A 9,321-nucleotide genomic window follows, 5' to 3' on the forward strand; every position below is an offset into this window, starting at 1 on the left:
GGGGCCATAAAAGTGGAGACTTGGCACTATATAGCAGTGCCTGGGTCTCTGAAGAGAGCCAAGAGAGGCTATTGGTGAATGGTCAGCCAGTGGCAGTACAGGCTCTTGAATTTCATGGATGCCAGTACCATGGGATAAGCACTAAGCAACTGGGGAACAGGAGCCACCCAGAGGTTACAAGACAAGTATGGTTTGCTATGTATGGTAGAATCAGGGAACATGGAACTGGCCAGGCTGCTTGGAGCCCAGAAGATTGTCAGTCCCAGACATCGAATGTTGTTACTTTACATGGGTGGATTTGGGGTTTGCTTTGATTTTATTGTGATCATGTCTTGATTCTCTAGGTATCAGAAAATACTAAATTTATTTTTGATTTTTTTTACAGGAACACTCAATTGAGAGACGTTGGATAATTTTTGAGACTTGTGAATGTAAGACTGCCTTTGCTCATTTTAAAGATGCTTGGAACTTTGAAAGAGACTTTGGATGTTTTAAAGGGACTTGACTTTTATACTTTTAAGATTCTTTTTTAAGGCTCTTCTCCAAAGCTAGAGTTAGATGTGATATGAAACAGACAAAGTGAGGTTTACAAAGGTACATACATATGATGCTTCTGAAGCTCTCCTGATTTCTAAAGCTTATTTGATTGTAATAATAGAATATTTCCAACAATGTATTTATCAAAATTTCAGTCAGTTTTGTAGGTTAGAAGGTGGGATGGAAATACATAACACACACACACATATGTATGTATAATATACATTATATATATAGCAAAGTTTAATGAATAGCTTTATCCAACTTAGGACTTTCTGTCCCTGTGGCAATCATGCATACATCTGCATGCACCATTACTAGCCCTACATCTTCTCTTTTGCTCTATATAACCTATCAGCAGGCAAGCCTTCTTGAAGGATGTGTTAAACCATGCTTCCTCTGACCTCTCCTTACACAGCTTTTGCATGTTCATGCTCTAGCTTTGCCACAGACAATATCATTCTTGATCTCTAGATATAATGAGCTCACCTCTCTCTTCACTTTGAACAAATCTCACTTTATGAATGATGCCACTGGCGTTTTGATAGGTATTGTGTTGTGGCTGTAGATTGCTTTTCTGAACTGTGGGAATTTCAACACTGTATATTATTTCAGTTTATGGACAAAGAATGCCTTACAATTCCTTAATATTCTCTTTGATTTCCTTTATCAACATTTTTAAATTTTCATCCAGCCATTGTCATTTTCTTGGTTTAATTTATTACTGATATTTTTCCTGAGACTGTTGTAAATTAGATGATTTCCCTGATTTCTTATTCAGACAGATTACAATTTCTGTAAAGAAGTGCAGTTGAATTTCACATGCTTAACTAATCCTTTATTTTTAATTGTATGTGGCATGTGCGTGTGAATGGAGGTACGCTGGCTAGTGGCACTGGATTCCTGCGGTGCTAGAGTTGTAAGAGGTTGTGAGCCACTTGAGATGAAGTCTGCAAAGCAAACTTGGCTCTTCTGCAAGATCGTTGCTTACTCTTTACCTCTGCGCTTGCTTACAAGGCCCTGATTCTTACAAGCTTACATGCCGCTTCTATGTCTTGAATTTTCACTGAGTTAAATTGGGGAGGAGTGAGTCTTTGGGGTCATTTCATCTGCAGATAGCTAATGTACTTCTTCAGCACTATGGAGAGTAATAGAAGAGAGTGACCATTCCCATCTTATATGGGATCACTGAAGTAAAGATGGCATCTCTTGATTACTGATTGTGATGTTAGCTGAAGTTTGAAAATATGTAAATGGCCACAAAATATTGAAAAATTTTTATCTGTACATATTTGTAGCCGCCAGCAGCCATGGGTTACGGGGTTCCTGAAAGGAAAGCTGGGGATAGATGGGAAGGACGATGAGAGAAATAACCAGCCAAGACAAAGTTCCAATTTTTATGTATTTCGGGTGGGTTCTGTGGTTTGTTCCAGCTGGGTTGAGTTGCAAAGTAGGCTCTTCAGAAGCTCAGGGGGTGGGCAGTTCTCAGTTCTCTGGCAGGAAGATGTAAACATAGCAAGGCCTGACATCTGCCTCTGTCTAGTGTATGAGGAGGTTTGTTTGGCTAACTCAAGGCTGGGGAAAGGGCACATATTTTTTTTTTTTTCTGAGAGGATTAGTCAAGAAATTCTGCTCAACTTTGTCAGTGCTTTTTCTTGCATTTATCTGTGTGGCCATTTGGTTTTCACCATGATTCTACTAATGTCAAGTAACTGAGTGACTTAAGTTAAATTAACCTTTTATGGCAGAGAAGTGTCCTGATTCCTGGTATGCTGTTTGAGATATTCTTACATATGGTCTAATAGTATAGTGTTTCATTAAAGATTCGTGTGACTATGTTCATGAGGGGGTGACTATATTCAAAGTCATGCCAATTATTTTCATTCATTTTTTAAAAAAGAAATGGCTACCTACAGCTTGAGGTCTATTAAATCAATATTTAATGAGGGTGCTGAGGATTACCTAGGGAATGCTGAATGGACCAAGAGCTGAGCATTTGGTAAAGAATGAAGATCGACTTGCAAAGACACCAAAAGTGACAGTGTTGTCCCTAGTTATGGGAGGAACCCAAAAATCAGTCTCTGGCTTGAGCCTTTTATAGTAACTTTGAGTCCTTTCTGTTCTTCTATTGATCCTGTTTAGGTACCTACTCTCATGTCTTCCCTCCATTTTTCCTTGAAATGTCTTCTGGGAACAAGATGCCACAATCTCAGAGAGCTGACTCCCATTTGTATTTGCTATCTATGTTCTGCTAATTCTCCTTCAAATATATTTTTTCAATATACTCAACATTGGCTGACACGTTTCAGCTTAACTAAATCGGTTTTTTTTAAAAATTAGGAGGCCAAGAATGGAGTTATATCGTAAAGAGAAGGGTCTAATTTAGTGACTATAAACCAAGATTAATATTCTTCAGGATTTTCTCACTGATTACTTTCTGCAACTCTCCAGGAACCAAAGACTTGCTTTGATTATTTAATTATAAGGGCATGGAGCTTCCAAAGAGGAGAATGAAGACTTGATAAAGGAAAGACATTAAGAACAAGATAAGAGCCACTGGAGGGCAGTGAATTGCTACAGCTCCAGAAAGCCATTCTACTTAAACAGGATTGTATGCCACCACACACACAAACACACACACACAGACACTGATAGTCTTATATAAGTTTTCACGTTGTAATCAGCAATCTGAATTGTGTCATTGCTGATTAACATAACAATACCTAATTACTGGGTTTAGTATAAAATTTTAATCTTAAGGGAAGATTGAGTGAAAATAGACTGTTCATCTGCAAGAGATTTGTCAGGTATCTCATCAGAGTGGCAGGAAATGTAATACAAGAAAATCTTAAGCCTATATGGTTGCGCTCACCTGCTGCAATCCAAGCACTGACTTTGTAGAGACAGGAAGACTGGACATTCTCAGTAATGACCCTGCCTCTTTATTTCTTTTTGTGCTACTTATTTTGAGAAACATTCTTGAGAAAACCTGGCCTTCAAATTACTCTGAAATTTACATAGTCCCATGGGCAAAGGTGATCTTCCTGCCTAAGGTTCCCGAGTAGCTGGGGAAACCAGCCAGGCATCATGAAACTTCAGTTCAAAATTCATCTTAAATCGTGACAAATTGGCTTATTGTGTAAGTACTTTAAAGGACCATTGAGTCAATGTGCATTTTCCATTCTACAATAAGATTCTATAGTAAATAGACTTTAAAGACTTTTTTTTTTAATTTTTGAGGTGTGTGTGAGTGTGTGTGTGTGTGTGTGTGTCCTGAGTGTGTATGAGTGAAGGTACTTATAGAGGTCAGAAGATGGACCTGGAGTTACAGGTGTTTGCAATCCATCTGGCCTGGGCATTGGGAAAGGAAGTTGTGTTTTCTGGGAGAGCAGTGCATGCTCTTAACTGCAGAACCATCTCTCTAGCTCAAGGTATGAGGCTTTAACTTACAAAGAAGGGCCAGAACTAACACAAGCATCTAATGGCTAGTACTGTCAAAGGCTCCATTCATATTAAAGCATGTAGCTCATACTATCATCCTGGAATTTAAAAAGCAGAAGAAAGTATCTGGTTATCCCTGTGACATTCATGCTACTATTGCAGCAGTGGGCAATTATTACCAAGTTAGCCATTATTGTAGCAGGCAGAATTCACAGCTGAATAAGAGTTGTGATGACTTTCCTCCTTCTCTAGTATACATGGCATTGTCCAACACTAAGGAAGCTACCTGGAAGAGATGGCATTTTCAGGTTAGTACCAGCTTTATAGCTCCATGTTCTATGACTCCAGTGTATGGTGTCTTTGGCATCAGGATCTTACCATCAGGTTCTGAAGAGTAACCAGGAGTATTGACAGTAATCTGTAATTGGGGAGTGGTTGTCCATAAGCAAAAGAACTCCAAAAGAAGTAGCCTATTTCTGACCCTGGACTTCTGTCATTTTACCTGTAATATCGAGGTATTATCACCTCACTTAAACTCCATTTATGGACATACTTTAAGAAGGTTCTATGGGAGTAGGCTTCTATGTGACCTTTTCAAAAGTCTTTTATGCTAATTCTCATTCCCCCTTATTCTGTTCTCTACTTTGCTCACCCCAGGACATCTAGAAATTATAGCATAGCATTATGGGACATATAGTCTGGCACACTATGACATCACAAACATAGCTTCTAGAAACTGAGCCTCAACTTTGTTTCCTGGTGCAAATTCCTCCACACTTATGTCTTCCTCAAAATTCAGTATGAGGGTTGTGCTTCATGCTATAGTTGGGTCTCTGGCCATGCAGGTTAGTTCAAGCAAACTCAACTTCCAGTTGCAGTAAAAAATATAACTGAAAAATTATTTTCTCCAAAAACTTAATATATGCAATTTCTGATAATGCCACATGTAAAATGATTGTAACATCTTGATCGGAAAACTAAAAAATTAAGGCTTCTGGTGGGAAACCCTATTCATACTAGGGATGTAGCAAAGCCATTAATCTTTTACTCAGCTTATATTTGACATCATAGAATTCATATTAGTTAAAACTTTACAATTGTAGAGAATGTTGTAAAACTTTACTAATTATTCAGCCCTCATTAGACATAAAAATCTGATGCTTGAGTGAAATTGTACAAATGCAAAGATTGAGGCAGTGCCCTTGGCAGTTGTTCAAGTCTTATTCAACATCAAAGAATTAATTATTGAGAGACGTTAAAAAGAAAGGATTTGGGCAAAACTTTAATGATTATTTAAGCATTACTCTATATCAAAAGATTCACTCTGGAAAGAAACCTTGCAAAGACAAGAATGTGACACATATCCAAAGGTCTTTTACTTATGAAACTTATCAAAACATTCATGCGAGAGAAAACGTTCACACTCAAATAACATGGAAGCTTCATTAAATATTTATTGTTTATATCTTAAGAGGAGCAAGCACTTTTGTTGTTGTTGAGAAATCCTACAAATATAAATAACGCCACAAGCCTTTGATGCATCTCAGTCTGCCTTATCTACCTGAGGTAGTTAATGTCCAGCTGACAGGGTCTAGATTAGAATCTCACAGAAAAGCTTCTTGCTGTGCCTGTGATGAAGTATCTCGGTTTAGTTATTTGAAGTGGGAAAACCCACCTTTGTTGCAAAGAACACCAAACTGAGAAAGGCAGATGTGTAGAGCATTGTGTTCTTCCTAGGGACAAAATGACATCATGGTGAAATATAGGTGTGATGATTAATATCAGTATAGGTGTGATAATATCAATCATCAATTTACAGACTCTGGACTCAACAATGGGACAAGCCTCCAGAAATACCTGTGAGCAATTATCTAGACTAAGGTTAACCTTAGAGAATGTGCCAGGGATTATCTTGATCATGCTAATTGATGTGAGAAGGACAGCCACAGGATTTGCTCTTGTTTATCCAAGGCATTTACCTACACTGAATACAAAAGGAACAGGAGGCCTGAGCATAAACTTTCATAACTCCCTTCTTGACTACAGATGCACGAGACCAGTTCCTGTTGCTATGATTTCACTCACCTAGGAAATATGAACTAAATTAAAGGTTTTCTCCCTTTAGTTTTCTTGTTGTGCACATTATTGCAGTAATCCGAAAAGTAACTGAGACAGTAGGTTGTTTTTAAAAGATAGGTTGTTATGGTCCTCGGGTTTCATTGGTATGTACTGCAATGCTTCACTTTTTTATATCATGTCATTAAAACTTCTTATCTGGTAGTCTGCACAGGGGAGAGTCTGCACACAGAAGCGGACAGCTTCTGGGACAGGCGGGAGCCACAGAGCTTCTGAGGCAGCGCCCGTTTCGGGCTCCAGACATCCAACCACCTCCCCGGCCAGAGGACAGCTGTCCACCCTGCCCAGGTTTTTGCCTCAGGAACGGCAGGAGCCATCTTGGTTCTGGGACTCCGCCGAAAAGTAGTCTGCACAGGTGAGAGTGTGCACACAGAAGCAAACAGCTTCAGGGACAGGTGGGAGCCACAGAGCTTCTGAGGCAGCACCCTTTTCGGGCTCCGGACATCTGACCACCTTCTGGTCCACTGCAGCACTGGGTTCTTGGCCTGGGGAGTCTCTGGACACCTGCAAGGACCCACACAGGATCCCCCATGGGATCCTAAGACCTCTGGTAAGTGGAACACAGCATCTGCTCCAATCCAATCATGCGGGACCTGAGACTGCATTAACTAGGCAAGCAGATAACCCGGCCTGATTAGGGGCACAAGTCCCTTCCGGTCCACTCCAGCACCAGGGTTCCTTGTGCTCTGAGTTTCTGGACACCCCCAAGTTTCTCACAGGACCCTCCACGGGATCTTAAGACTTCTGGTGAGTGGAACACAACTTCTGCCAGGAGGCAGATTCGAACACCAGATATCTGGGCACCTTCCCTGCCAGAGGAGAGCTTGCCTGCAGAGAGTACTCTGACCACTGAAACTAAGGATAGAGCTAGTTTCCCAGGTCTGCTGATAGAGGCTAACATAATCACCTGAGGAACAAGCTCTAACCAGAGACAACTATAACAACTAGCTCCAGAGATTACCAGATGGCGAAAGGCAAACGTAAGAATCCTACTAACAGAAATCAAGACCACTCACCATCATCAGAACGCAGCACTCCCACCTCACCTAGTCCTAGACACCCCAACACAACCAAAAAGCTAGACCTGGATTTGAAAGCATATCTCATGATGATGGTAAAGGACATCAAGAAGGACTTTAATAACTCACTTAAAGAAATACAGGAGAACACTGCTAAAGAGTTACAAGTCCTTAAAGAAAAACAGGAAAACACAACAAAACTGGTAGAAGTCCTTAAAGAAAACAGGAAAACACATCCAAACAGGTGAAGGAAATGAACAAAACCTTACTAGACCTAAAAAGGGAAGTAGACACAATAAAGAAAATCCAAAATGAGGCAACGCTGGAGATAGAAACCCTAGGAAAGAAATCTGGAACCATAGATGCGAGCATCAGCAACAGAATACAAGAAATGGAAGAGAGAATCGCAGGTGCAGAAGATTCCATAGAGAACATCGGCACAACAATCAAAGAAAATACAAAATGCAAAAGAATCCTAACTCAAAACATCAAGGAAATACAGGACACAATGAGAAGACCAAACCTACGGATAATAGGAGTTGATGAGAATGAAGATTTTCAACTTAAAGGGCCAGCGAATATCTTCAACAAAATTATAGAAGAAAATTTCCCAAACCTAAAGAAAGAGATGCCTGTGAACATACAAGAAGCCTACAGAACTCCAAATAGACTGGACCAGAAAAGAAATTCCTCCCGACACATAATAATCAGAACAACAAATGCACTAAATAAAGATAGAATATTAAAAGCAGTAAGGGAGAAAGGTCAAGTAACATATAAAGGCAGGCCTATCAGAATTACACCAGACTTTCACCAGAGACTATGAAAGCCAGAAGAGCCTGGACAGATGTTCTACAGACACTAAGAGAACACAAATGCCAGCCCAGGCTACTATACCCGGCCAAACTCTCAATTACCATAGATGGAGAAACCAAAGTATTCCACAACAAAACCAAATTCACACATTATCTTTCCACGAATCCAGCCCTTCAAAGGATAATAACAGAAAAAAAACCAATACAAGAACGGAAATCACACCCTAGAAAAAGCAAGAAAGTAATCCCTCAACAAACCAAAAAGAAGACAGCCACAAGAACAGAATGCCAACTCTAACAACAAAAATAAAAGGAAGCAACAATTACTTTTCCTTAATATCTCAATATCAATGGACTCAATTCCCCAATAAAAAGACATAGACTAACAGACTGGCTACATAAACAGGACCCAACATTCTGCTGCTTACAGGAAACCCATCTCAGGGAAAAAGACAGACACTACCTCAGAGTGAAAGGCTGAAAAACAATTTTCCAAGCAAATGGTCTGAAGAAACAAGCTGGAGTAGCCATTCTAATATCGAATAAAATCGACTTCCAACCCAAAGTTATCAAAAAAGACAAGGAGGGACACTTCATACTCATCAAAGGTAAAATCATCCAAGAGGAACTCTCAATTCTGAATATCTATGCTCCAAATGCAAGGGCAGCCACATTCATTAAAGAAATTTTAGTAAAGCTCAAAGCACACATTACACCTCACACAATAATAGTGGGAGACTTCAACACACCACTTTCATCAATGGACAGATTATGGAAACAGAAACTAAACAGGGACACAGTGAAACTAACAGAAGTTATGAAACAAATGGACTTAACAGATATCTACAGAACATTTTATCCTAAAACAAAAGGATATACCTTCTTCTCAGCACCTCATGGGACCTTCTCCAAAATTGACCATATAATTGGTCACAAAACAGGCCTCAACAGATACAAAAATATTGAAATTGTCCCATGCATCCTATCAGACCACCATGGACTAAGGCTGATCTTCAATAACAACATAAATAATGGAAAGCCAACATTCACGTGGAAACTGAACAACACTCTTATCAATGATACCTTGGTCAAGGAAGGAATAAAGAAAGAAATTAAAGACTTTTTAGAGTTTAATGAAAATGAAGCCACAACATACCCAAACCTATGGGACACAATGAAAGCATTTCTAAGAGGGAAACTCATAGCTCTGAGTGCATCCAAAAAGAACCTGTAGAGAGCACACACTAGCAGCTTGACAACACATCTAAAAGCTCTAGAAAAAAAGGAAGAAAATTCACCCAAGAGGAGTAGAAGGCAGGAAATAATCAAACTCAGGGATGAAATCAACCAAGTGGAAACAAGAAGAACTATTT

The sequence above is a fragment of the Mus caroli genome, unplaced genomic scaffold (genome assembly GCF_978045245.1).
Source record: "Mus caroli unplaced genomic scaffold, Mus_caroli_1 scaffold_15, whole genome shotgun sequence".
In the NCBI taxonomy this organism is placed as follows: domain Eukaryota; kingdom Metazoa; phylum Chordata; class Mammalia; order Rodentia; family Muridae; genus Mus; species Mus caroli.